Here is a 13,862-nt window from a genome sequence, read left to right as displayed (position 1 = left end):
GAGGCTGGCACAACCACAGGACCCAGCCCCAGACACGGCTTAGCACCATCTGAGCCATGACGTGACTCAGCCTGGTCTATCCTTGAAGGCGTCACAAGCCCTGAGCCATCTGCCACTTCAGTGGTGGGCTCCCCAGTTCCCTTGAGACCAGCAGAAGGAAGGTGGTCTATGGCTACTGTGCTGGGAGTAGGGAGTTTGTGAAAAACGTGTCTTGATTATAAGGTTCCCCTTTGTGTGCATTTTGTGTGTGAGAGTGTGTATATTTGTGAGTGTGTAGGTATATATGGGCATGTGTATGGGTGCCCTCACGCATATGTGTTACTACTGCTGTTGGAACTTGGGAGGAGTTAAAAAGAAGCAGAGAGGGACTAAACAGAGGGTGAAAGAAGGTGACGGCAGCATCTGGAGACCTGGGTAATGGTCTGACTCCATCCTGCCTCCTTGCAGGCCCCTCTCTGGACCCTGAGTCCCTCAGCTGAGATCAGAAGACATTGTTTGTCCCCTCTGATAGTTCTGAGGGACTGACATGGACACAGCTGGGGCAGGGAGTTAGTGTGGTGTGACAAGTCCACGTCATGGCTCGGATGGTGCTACAGAGTGTCTGGGGCTGGGTCCTGTGGTAGTGCCAGCCTCTTGCTGAGACCTGGCCAGCCTGAGGGTAGACTCAGGCACCCTCTGCCTTGAGGCCCTCCCCTAACAGTTCCTAAAGGTCAGGGCCGCTATGGAAGAGAATATGAGCTGTGTCGTGCAGCACGGAAGCCAGCAGCATCCATCCTGTCCCATCCTGTGGCATTAGGGGGAGGCAGGTCACCAGAATTCCTGTGCAGACACCTGGGAGCAGAGGTGTGGCAGGGGATGGTGAAGACTACCAGCAGTGGGAAGGCCGCTGAATGTCCCTCTAGGAAGCAGAGCCACATCTCAGGGGCCAGGCAGAATGCGTGTGGGTGTAGGGGAGGTGGGCTCTTGTGCTTTCTAAACTGCCAGCTCCAGAGAGTGTAGATGTAGTTGTTCCAGGCCACGTGAGTAACCTTCATCAATGAGCCACTTCTCCAAATGAGGCAGGAGTGTTCATCATCCTGAGGTCCCTGGACAAACTCCTTCTGTCATCTCTCCCCAAACTGGAGGCAATCCCTGACAATTTGGGAAGACTCGATTTCTTCTAGATCTGATATGTTTCCTCTTCTCAAAACCGTGCAGTAAAAAGGGCATGCAGCAAGAATAGTGCCGTAGAGGAGGTGCTGGGAGGGCAGGGACAGACCTGGAGTTCAAGCTTGGCTCTACCACTGACTAGCTGGGCAGCACTGGGGAAGTCCCTTAGTGTCTCTGAGCCTCAGTTTCCTCATCTAAAATGGGAATTTAAAAGATTAAATGAGATCATGTGTGTAAACAAAACACATAAGCCATAAAATGCTACAAAAATGCAAAGTGCGTTTTAACTGAGGGGTGAAGCAATATCAACCAAGGTTTTCACTGGGTTAGGTGATTTCATGCTTTCTCAGTCACTCATTCAGCAAAATATCTGTTGAATGTTTGAATATCAAGTATGTGCCAGGCACTGTGTTAGGTGCTTTGACAAGCTTAAGTGGACATTGTTTATGAAACTATAGAACATAAAGTCATAGATCATCCAGTTTAGTGTTTCCCAAATGCCAATCCTAAGACCTGAGAAATGTAGAGTACAGGTTCCTGATTCCATAGCCTGGAATTTCCCCTTTTCTCTGTCTTTATCTCTTTCTCTATCTCCCTGTCCCTGCGAGCATGGGTGTACCGTTGTGGTTGGGCTGGGGAGCCATTGATCTAGTTTAGCCCCTCACCAAACAGTGGAATCTGAGTCCCAGAGAGGCAAGACTCTCAGAGAACAGCATATTACCTGCCGGGGCTTTGGGAGCACCTGCACTTTTGACACTTTTCCAGAGGAACAAGGACAGCTGGTCTCAGATCTCTTCTCAAACGATTGGCCTCTGAAGCTGTGTCTCAGCAGAGCCCCAGATCATGGAAGCAGAACCTTGAGGTGATTTGTCATTTAGTGGGTGCATAACCTTTAGCAAATCACTTGTTTCTTGTAGCTTCGATTTCCTAATTTCTAAAGTGGGGGTATTGATGCCTGTCTCACTGTGGGGCTTTCATGTTAAACAGTTAAACAGTTAAACAGTTCCACTATTTAACTCTGGAGAGAGCGAGACCCAAGACTGACTTTTCTAAGGAGAAATCCCACAAGCTGAACTTCCTTTCACTTCCCCCAAGTCCCATTGGATCCAATGTGGAGGGTAATTCTCTCAATAAGTAGTCTCCACCTTTACTCGCAAGGTTTCCAGTGCTAGCCTCTGGGGACACCTGCTGACCATGGAAGGTACTGCATCCTCCTTCAGCCAAGTCGACAGAGAAAACTTGCTCATCTCCTAGGACTTCCGCAGCCACACTGCCAGGTACTTGTTATGCTCCCATGTTACAGACAAAGAAAGTGAGACATGACTCTTCCAGTTCATGAGAAGAACAGTGAATCTCTGACTCCAGGTGCTTCCGCTCTGTCTCCTCCATACCTCTTGCTCTTAGACTGGATGGAGTAGAAAGCCGTTCCCTCCTAGGCAGAGAAGAGCATCCTAAATCATCCTGAACTAGGAACTGGGACAAAGACATGGCCATGGTTGGGGCTTGGGTTCAGGTTGATCAAGAAAGACTTGTTAGAGAAACAAAATGGCGGAGGAGTAAGTGGAAGCTACACTAACCTCCTCCCAGAACTAGTCTGGATTTACAACTTAATTTTGGAGAAATCACCTGGAATAACCAACCGAACACTGGCTGGAGAGAAGTCTTATAACCACGGAGAGACAGAAAAGGCCGCTACATCACAACGTGACCAGTAGGGAGTGCGGAGACCCGGAAGGGCTGGCTGGGCTCACACGGGTGGCAGCTGAAGGGACTGAGAAACAGCTCAGCAACCGGGGATTCCCCCTGAGAAGGGCAGGGTCTAAACCTCCAGCTGAGCTTCCCAGCCTACAGCAACAGAGTGGAAATAAAATAGTATCTAGCTGAGAAAAGCGAAAAGCCACAAGGTTTCTTGCTAGCCGGAGAGAAACAGCTGGAGAAAAAGAGCCCTTAAGCGGATCACATATGAAAATATTTTGCCCCCACTTACCCTGGGCTCAGGCAGAGGAAAGGTAGAGAGGACTGGAGACGCTTGGGGAGAGTTTGGTGTGGTGGCTTTGAGGGGAGAGCTGGGGAAGCGGCCGGCCGGGTCCCAGTGCTGACTCATCCCCACCCTGCAGAAATACCATTCCCCTCCAAGTGGCGTCAGCCTGAGGGGAAGCAAAAGCCCTGCCTAAAGAAATTAAGCTGCCACACCCTCAGTCCTTAAGCCTGATGGCTAATCACAGATAGAATAGATTAACAACTAAAGAAGACAGACAAAGGCAGTAGATCCCTGGAGTCTCCAACAGGCTGCCTAGGCCCAGACTGGTACAGGATCTGATGCCACCAGGGACAGATCCAAGAAGAGCAGATCATTCTAAGAAGCACCAACAAACAATAGGAGTCACAAAAGTGGGGAGACAGAGAAACAACCCCCTATCAAAAGGAAAGGTAGAATCCCCAGGAAGAGTGCTAAGTGAAATAGAGGGGAGCAACTATCAGATATGGAAATCAAAACATGGATTATGGAGAAGCTCAATGAGCTCAGCGGAAACTACAAAGAACTCCAGGGAAACTACAAGGAACTCCAGAAAAATTACAAGGAACTTACTGAGAATTACACCAGCATGAAAAAGGCCATGGAAGCTATCAATAAGAGCCAGGAGGAAATGAAAAATACGATCTCTGAATTGAAGAACACAGTAGAAGGAATTAAAAGCAGACTAGAGAAAGCAGAAGATCGGATCAGCGAGCTGGAAGACAATGTAAACAAAAACTCCCAGACAGTGCAACAAAATGAAAAAAGACTGAACAAGACTGAAGAGGCTCTAAGACAGCTGCAGGACAACATGAAACGTAATAATATCCATATCATAGGAATTCCAGAAGGAGAAGAAGAAGAGCAAGGGATAGAAAACCTCTTTGAAAAACTAATGACAGAAAACTTCCCTAACATGAGAAGAGAAAGAGTCACACAAGTCCAGGAAGCACAGAGGGTCCCAATGAAGATGAACCCCAACAGGCCCACTTCAAGACACATCATAATTAAAATGGCAACATTGAAAGACAGAGAGAGAATCCTAAAAGCAGCAAGAGAGAAACAACTCATAACATACAAGGGAGCTCCAATAAGGCTATCATCATATTTCTCAGCAGAAACACTACAAGCCAGAAGGGAATGGCAAAAAATATTCCAACCAATGAAAAAAAAGGCCTACACCAAGAATACTCTACCCAGCAAGACTCTCATTCAAAATGGAAGGTGAAATAAGGAGTTTCCAAGACAAAAGAAGGCTAAAAGAATACATCTCCACCAAACAAGCATTGCAAGAGATGCTAAAGGGTCTGCTTTAAGAACATGAAGAAACAGAGAGAGACAGAGAGGAACACGAGTACAAAGGGGGAAAATGACAATGAATAAGTACTGAGAGAAAGAAGGAACTTCTACCATTTGCAACAACATGGTTGGAACTAGAGAGAATTATGCTTAGCGAAATAAGCCAGGCAACGAACGAAAAATACCTTATGCTATCACCTATTACAGGACACTAATGAACAACACAAACAAATGAGCAAAATTGAACTAGAGGTATATAAACAAGGAATAAACTAACAGTAACAAAGGGGGAGATGGGCAGGAGAGAAGGGGGTAAGAAAAGAAAGGGTCCAGTCAAAGAACCTTTATAAATGACACATGGACATGGACAACTGAGTGGGGACTGAATGTGAGTGGGGGGGGCAGGGTGCAGGGAAGCAAGAGGGGAGAAAAAGTGGGACAACTGTAATGGAAAAAAAAATTTTTAGTGGGGGAAAAATGAAAATATAAAGAATAGAAATGCAAATTCAGTGAATATTAGAAGGACAAGGATTTTCCTTCACACTGTATATTTTTCTCCCTATCTGATCCCTCCAGAGTTTGGCATTCTAAAGAAGTAAGTAATGACATAAGTTTCTTTGCATAAAACTAATAAGTCCAGTTGTTAATAGAGGGTTTTTTTTTTTTTTTAACTAAGACTTTGACTGGGATGTCATGCCTAAAGGAGACATGCTTGGGCTTTGGTTGTTACCAAAAAGCCCTGAGAAACTGGGATTGACTTTCAAAGGTAATAAAAGTCCACGAGATAAAAGGCCTAGTACCTTGGTTGGATGTGTGGTCCATGGCAATCTTTCCAGGGAAGGAATGAAGGTTGTTTTCCTAAAAGATGGCTAGAAGGGACCTTAAGGCACAATGGAAAACCAGAAGGACTTGGAAAAGACAGGTGTTTACAGGCAGGGCTGAATGGTGGGTATGTGGTTCTGCTTCTGTGCCTTGAAGTGCAGACTGAAGGTCACCCTAAACGTTCCTTGCATAAGTTCCAGCAAAGCAGAACTAAAGATCATAGGTGATCATTTTCTTCTCTTGTTGTGTTTATGCAAATGAACAGGATAAATTAAAAATGGACTTAATGTAGTCCCTTTAATGACAAGGAGGGTAATCTTAGGGAGAAAAATCGCGATTCAAGGAAAATCACAATGCTCAGTGGTAGACTATAAAGTAGAGCAGCTAACCATCTTTAAAGTTTATCTTCATTTAAAATTTGTTTTCATTTGAAAGTTAAACTATGTCTGTGGCATTATCAAAGATGTTTAATTTACAGGCAAGAAGAATGTCAAATCCCTTGCAACCGGATGTCTTTCTGATAAGACAGTCCTACAGATTTAGAGACTTGTATGTGGGTTATGTTACATAAATTAACATGTGTTTTCTGTTTTCAAAGTGCATAAGCCTACGATCTCATTGCCTGAGTGATTGTCTGTACATATAGGCCTCATTTAATCCTGTCATTAAAAGTAATCTTGTGATTTTAGAGGACGTAGATAGTTGTTAAGTATATAGTCAGTAGTTTTTCTTCAAGTGCCTTCGCTTTACTTCTAATTTTTTTACTACCCAGTGTAGAGGTTTCCTTTTTCTTTTCCAATTATGTTTGACATTTGGTATTTTATTAGTTTTAGGTGTCCCAGCATAGTGTTAGACAATCATATATACTTTACAAAGTGTTGCCCCTGTATTTTAAGTACCCCCCTGGAAACATACACAGTTCTTACAATGTTACTATTTCCTATTCTGTTATCTGTTAAAGAAGTTTTGGGTTGTGATGATGAACAAATTGATAGTCAAGTAGTATTTGGGGGCCCAGATACTGGCTACATGTTTCCCATGCAGTAAGCATATTGTTCTATAACTCATTTTGATTTTGTTCAGCTAATTTCTTGAAGTAATTTTTATTAATCAGCAGTCCTGGGCCTAAAGTTACCCACAATTTATATTTTGAGTCAAAATGGTAGCTTCCCCATAATTGTAGGTACTCCTCACCAACCTGTTTACCAGTGTTTGTTTGAGAGTTCAGACTGTAAAACACAGCATTTTAATTCGTTTAACAGTGTGATAATATAGAGAAATTATTCTTCCTGTCATTGTTCAGCTCAAGTCATTTTTAATTCTTAATTGCCATTTGTATTATTTCATTTTCTTTTTTTCCAGTTCCTTGGATTATTAGTATTTTTGTAACTGGTTTCTTAAGAGCTCATATGACTAAAATGTTAACCATTTCTCATGCATTACAAATGAAATACCATATTTTTGTTATTTTGCTGTGCTGTTTTATTTTTGGTTGTAAGAACTTGTGTATTGAAATATAATCATTTCTGTTTAAAAAAAAAGAAAGAAAGACTTGTTATCCTTGTGGCAATAACCCCACCAGGCAGATGATCACTACAGTACATCTAGTTTTCCCCATCTCCAGAGGAGCTAGACTGATGACAGGGACTTCAGTTGCAGCAAGACACTCTGAGGAGGCTCAGAGAGGCCCTCTGTGCAGGCTGTAAGGTGAGAACTTCTGGAAGTGAGCTAAATGCATCTGTGCCCTGAGGGCATGGTTTTGGTGGGGGGGGCAACCTAAAGTCCAGCATATGCATAGGGAGTGTACCTGGTTTAAGCTGGGTCTCAGTCGATAAGGCATAAAGTATAGTGATTGAGAATGAGGTTTCAGCCTTATCTTTTAGAGATGCACGCAAAACAATCTACAGATGAAATTATATAATGCATGAGATTTGCTCCCTCAAAAATCCTTGGTGGTGGGAAGTGGGGGGAGTATGGGGACAGAGATAAAACAAGATTGGCCATGAGTCAACAATTGTTGCAGATAGAGGATGGGTGCATGGCAATTCTTTATACTATTTTCTCTGCTGTGGGTATGTATGAGATTGCCCATATTAAAAACTTTCTAAAAATGTGACAGCATAAACACCACCGCCACCACCAATGGTAATAAAAAGAAGGAAGACAGTGCCCAGCTCAGAGTCTGAGTATCTAATGCTTACTAGCTGTGTGAGTCGGACAAATTCTTTAATTTTTCTGTGTCTCAGTTTCATTCTTTGTAAAGAAGCAACAATAATGATACTGGCCTTATAGTTTTATTTCGAGAGGTAACTGATATTCTGCATCTAAGGTACTCAGCATGTTTCTGGGCCCATAGCAGGTGCTCAGTTATAATCATTATTATTAGGAGTTCATGGCTCCATTATAATTTGCTCCCCCCCAAAAGGGCTGCTTTGGCTGATTCAGACAAACAATTGGACAATTCAGTTCAGCTGCAAGATTCTAACCACTGAAACTCGGAAGATGCAGCCCTGAGTAGCCTCCGGTGGGTGTGTCATTATCTCAGATGGGTAGGTGCATACCACAGAGCCAGACTGTCCTGAAACCCAGCAGGAGTCCCTTCTCCCCTCTGCTCTGCTTATGTAAGCCCACTCATATCCTGCTTTGGTTTTCTCTGACCGCACCTTTCTTGGAGCTTAAGCAGCTCTATTCCCTGACTCATGGAATCTCAGTCATAGGTGAGAGCTTAAGTCATCTTACTATACCTGCCATTGTCACTTCATTCGATAGATACTTACAGAGGGCCTGCAATGGGCCTGACTGCTGAGGACAGAGTGATGACAGGGCATAACCCGCCAGCGGGCCAGAGACAGAGGATGACACCACCTGGGACACATATGCCACAGGATGGAGAGCAAGGCTGTAAGCCATGCCACTGACTCAAGGCCCTGTGGCCTGGAAGTCCTTTGCTTGGCCACCATTCCCTCCTCGGTGACAAGATGCCTATGGTAGATTCTCTTCAGGCCCCTCCCCGCTCTGACCTCTTCACTAGGCATAGGGGCCTTTCTCTGCTGTTTCCCCGAATGTCTCCCCCCTTTCCCCCACCGCTAAGCACAGGCCCCCAGGGCAGGGACTCTGATATAAAGTTTCTGGAAATGCTGGTTGCTCCTTGCCCAGGAGCTAGGCACAAACTTGCTGAAAGATAGAAAAACTGGCAACGTGTAGTTTCTCTGAGTTTTGCTGGGCAGTGGCCAGCAAAAGGATGAGTTTTTAGACCAGGAAAGCTGGGACACAGATCCTCAAATACTTCACGGTGCCTGCCACGTGGAGGTTTAGGATGCACATTAACATCTAAAGGCTCTGGAAAGTCCTGCAGTGAAAGAAACCTACTTATCTTTGGTTATTACAGTGCTTTTTAAACCCATTAGACCATAACTTAGCTTTTGCCTATCACCTATTTCCTTCTCATGAAACATGGGAAATGCAGTATTAGATCTTTTTGCATTTCAGCTAGTTCATTTAAAACAAAGTCAAGTTTGACAGAGATATTAAGCTTTCGGTTCCACTGTGACCTAAAATTGGGACTTCCTGCTCCTCATACCTATGTTCTCAGCTGAGGTCTGCCACCTTCACTGGGACCAAGCTAGGACCTCAGAGGCTGTACAGTATCCCCCAAATGTGTAAGTGCTGCCATTGGACCCAGGCAGTTTCTCTCCCAGCCTTCAATAACTGACATGACGTGTGTAACCACATTCTCTCCCCCGGTAATCTTCCACAGGAGTGCAGGGCTGAGAGGCCTGCTCAGCATTGGCCACAGGAAAGAGGCCCAGCTTTGTTGGTATGTCAGTCCCTAAGGACTGATAACTTAAGAGACCAGATACCTCTCAAGGGTGTAGGAAACAAGGAAATAGTGACTCCCAAATCAGTAGAAAATCAGTAATAACAAAGGGCAAATGTAATTAAAGGGTCTCCGAGAAGGGAGTTGACAGCGTTAGCATATTTGCAAATCACAATAGGGGCATTTAGATGATCCCGTTAGATTGTAACTCCAGAGTAACCAGTAATGGAGAAAGGGGGAAGAAGGAGAGGGGAGGGGGAGGAATCGAGTTAGGGTGGGGAAGCTAATCTCTTTGCTTTAGGGTGGGGGAGCTAATCAATTTCACTTTAGGGTGGGGCACTTTACTATAAAACCAGCTTTCTTTGTCTACTTCCCGCACACATTTCTCCTGGCTGAGGGTGTACCTGACTCTGCAGACTCATGAATAAATGCCTCACTTTGCTGCTCAAGTTCTGTGTCCCGGTTTTTATTGTGAGCGTTTCTCACAAGGGGAGTTAGTTCTTGTCCTTGTGTTACAGAAACAGGGGTGTCCAAAAATCCCCAGAGTTTGCTGCTGGGGAATGGGGAGAAGTAAGCAGCTTTCCAAATGCTTCCACATGCCTGAGGCTGGTGGCTACTGTCTTTCTTATGCAAATGGATTTAATGCATCCAAAGCCTCAGGCAGATGGGAGGAGTCTTGAACCAGGGGACAGTATGGAGAAAGCACACAGAGCCTACGTAAGGACCTGTGAATGGTCAGAACTGTTTGCAACGCCCACTGCGTCAGATGACACAGTCAGGGATATATAAGCAGCTGCAGACATTTTAGCTGAGACTCTCTCTCAAGCTCTCGTTCAGGCTCTGGCTCTCACTGGCACTCTGAGACTCTCTCTCAGACTCTCTCTGGCTCTCGCTCGTGCTCTCACTCTGAGACTCTCTCAGACACTCGCTCTCTGACTCGGGTCTCTCAAGCTCTCGTTCGGGCTCTGGCTCTCACTGGCACTCTGGCTCTTGCTCTGGCGCTCTGACTCGGGCTCTCACTCTAGCTCTCGGGCTCTCTCGCTCTCGCTCTCTCGTGTGCTCCCTCCATGTGGCTTGGTGAAGGGGCCTTCTCCATGTGGCTTGGAGAAGGGGTCTCCAGGCTGCTTTAAGAGGCTCTCGCCATGCGGTTTTGAGGAGGAGAGGAGATCTGCACAGTTTGCAGGAAGAAGACAGTTTGCAAGGAGGCTGAGAATCCAGGTGGTTCTGCATTGAGAGCTGGAGGGCACCACAGCACAGAAAGGACCTCCCCAATCAGATTGAGTGATTGGCAGCTGCTGGTAAAGCTGAACTGTGTTTGGAAAGTAGGGAAACGGTTTCTCTAACTTTCCTAAAACTAGCCTGGTTTGGAAGGGGGGAGGCAAGGATATGTGTTTGTGGGTATTTTCAAGAGCATAAGACTTAACAACAGAAATCTGCAAATAACTAAATCTATATAACTGTTAAATAAACGATTCTTTTTCTTTTCACCAAACTCTGGTATTGAGAGTTATAATTTTGGCGGCGGGCAATCGGGCCCCTAACTAAAGAGCCCATGGGTTTGTTTTCAACTGGAGCAGCCCAGGGGTTCTGTAACACTTGGGGCTGCTCAGCTCTCATCTGGAGTGTTGGGTCCATTCTGTTTCTAAGAAAGTTGCTGCTGAAATTGAATTTGTGCAAAAAGGGAAACCAGCAGAGTGAAGGGTCTGGAAATTGTCAGAAGAGGCATTGAAAAAACTAGAATGTTCAGCCTGGCAAATGGAAGGTTTAGGGGCCTGTGGCGGCTGTTTCAAATACTGAAAAAACTGTCATTTGGCAGAGATTGAACACATCCTCTGAACTCCACAGGGCCAGGGTAGATTGGGTTTAATTAAAAAAAAAAAAGAATATGTGCATGATCACGGACAGTAAAATTACTATGAACTTCAGAGTGGGTTGGGAGCCCCTTGTCTCTGGAAGCATTTAACCATAGGCTGTGTTCGCATATGGGTAAAAGATGGGGTGGTGCACTGGCCAAGTTGGGCTGATAACTCCCACTGTCTCCACACCTTGTTTACCTTCACTGTACCAATCAGCATTCCACTCCACTCTACAGCCCCCTGGCTCTGTGACTTGGACTTTCAGCAGGGGGACATTTCCTACTCAGAGTGGCTGGAGGGGCTTCCTGGCTGGCGTCTTGCACGACTCCTGGGCTTTGAGGGGTGTCTCAATCTTCCATGCTGGTGGCCCCCATCACAGTGGCAGGAGGGGCATTATCCTACAGACAGAATGTAGAGGGGATTAGGACAGTACTAACCCATCTTCCAGCCCTGAGATCCTCCAATGTGTGGACTGACAGACAGGTCAGGCCTTGGGGAAATGTCCACATTTTCTAGAAGGAGGACTCTCAAAATGCACCTCAAGGCCATTACCATAGGCCCAGGCATTGACTTCCTTTTCATTCTGTGGACTCTCTTAAGGGAACTGTGGCATTTTTAAGTGCCTTTTGTGTGTATAGCACTGTACAATATATGAATTATAAATTGACTTACATCGCTGAGGTCAAGGTTGTGGTAGGAAGAGCCCTGGGCCCAAATCCAGAAAACCTGGTTCTGGGCCCAGCTCAGCCACCCTGTGGGAGCTGAGGCAAGTTTCTGAGGTCAACTCAGTTTTTGTAGAACCTGAAGCTTAAACCATTTGGAGGGACCTCTTTAAGGACAACAGTACAAAATTATGAATCCATTAGATGCAAACATGATTATTTAGAACAATAAAAAGAAGTTCTAATAAATTATAAATCTTGAAAAAACTGACAAAACCCACAAGTATCACAAATTTTGGACAAATAACATAATGTTTGTGTTAATAAACCACTGAACCACCTCTATAATTTTTTTACATTACTTTTGCTCACAATTTTACACAGACTAGCATCTGGCTGCTTACATTTTGCATCTGAGTTTTCCTCCACTGCACACATACCGCAGGTATCTCAGGCCATGACAATGTTGCAATACAACTTCTGATCCTGCAACATATGCAGCAAAGCCAAGAGAGCTGGCCCAGAGGGTGATAGTGTTCACACCTAGCCATTCCCGAGCTGGGATGGCTGTACAATAGTGTCTGTGAACCCATAAGTCTATCTCACCAATCCCAGGTGGAATGCAGCTGTCACTCACTCTGGAGGATCCTGAGTCAGGGCACCAAATGCATGCCAGACCCAAGAGAGTGTAAAAGGGGAACAATCACAATGAATTTCAGTTAAACTATAGTACTCTACCAAATTACTGCTAATACCTGAGCATGTGAACACACAACTGGGGCCCCACAGGTTCCTAAAGCTGAAGCTGTACTAGCTTCGTGGTAGATCTGCCTCTGTGTGCATCACAAACTTCTCTGAGCTTCAGTTTCTTCATCTGTATAACAAGCAAAACAAATTCTGGCCCAAACTGTCTATTTTTGGTGAGGATCAGAAATGAAAGAAAACATGAAGCCTTTGGATCCTGACAGCCTTGTGTGACGATGACAATGATGAAGGTGATGGTGGTGCCAGCTGAGCAGGTATCTGCCAAGACTTGGCTTTGGAGTTAGTTGCTCCTGCAGGCTCCTAGGACCTGTCAAGTGCTCAACCTTCCCGGCCAGAAACTAATGTGAGAACTGCAAAGTTTAAAGCTTCGATTTTGGTTAAAGGACAACCCTCTGGAAGGCATGACCCATGAAGTTGTAATAAGGTATTTGCAGCCCTCTGAGAAAGAGCTCATCCAGTCATTAAGTCAACATTCACTGAGTGACCCTAGTGCAAAGATGACCAGGCTAGGCTCTACAGGTACAAATTGAAAGCGTTAGGAGTTGAGTCAGATGTATGTGTAAGTAACCACAGTGCAGGACAAAGGGATGAGAGCCCAGACCAAGCTGATGTGTAGGGCAGGCAGAGCCCAGAAGAAGGCTTCTGGGCTGGTCTGGCAAGACTGTGGTGCCTGCCCAGCCCTGCTGCATGGGAAGACTTATACAGGGAGAGAAGGGGCACTGGGCACTTGAGAAAAAAGTGAGGAAGATTTCCAGATGGAAGATACACACAAGTTGATGAGCATATTTGTGTCTCATGGGTCAGAGGATTGCAGGAGAACTTGGGAAGCCAGCAAAGTTAGATCCCACTCATGGAATTTCTTCTTTCTTTCTTAGTTCAGATTCCCTCCACCTGCCCCCACACTAGAGAGAATTGCAACAGTGAGCTTCAGCTCCACAGAATTCGGACTTCACGGAACCTCTCTGGCTTGGTTTCTCAGCAAGTTTCAGAGTTGTGAGCTGAAGGAGAACAGTAGGGGAGAGGCCATAGTTACTGAGGGACCTCCAGCCTTCCTAACCAACCCTCCTGAGAAGTGGCCTAAACAAGGGCAACAGGACCCTAGAGAGACCAGCCATTGCGGAGGAGCCTCAGGGACTTGAGCCCTTTGTTCCAGTGAGCTTAGAACCATGATGTTATAATCCAAAATGCTGAGAGGATAAACGGTGAAATGTGGCTAGATATTCGCCAAGCTAAGCATATAGAATTTTGGTTTAAGGAGTGCTTCAGTAATTTAGCGATATGTATTTGTTTTTAGATAGTCATCATAGTCTATGAATTGCAGTGATTCATCCGTTGTCTAGAAGCTGGAAGTATTTTAGATACATGTGCGTATATCTGAAGCAAAACTTTTATTTTGTGTGTGTGTGTTTTGTGTCTGTTTGCTTCTAGGTACCTGGGCATGAAAACTCGTATTTGTTTCTTTGCATGCAATAGAG

This window comes from Furipterus horrens, unplaced genomic scaffold (genome assembly GCF_987537825.1).
Source record: "Furipterus horrens unplaced genomic scaffold, mFurHor1.1.pri manual_scaffold_2, whole genome shotgun sequence".
NCBI classification, from domain to species: Eukaryota; Metazoa; Chordata; class Mammalia; order Chiroptera; family Furipteridae; genus Furipterus; species Furipterus horrens.
The sequence above is the reverse complement of the archived record's forward strand: the minus strand, read 5'-3'. Positions refer to the sequence as shown.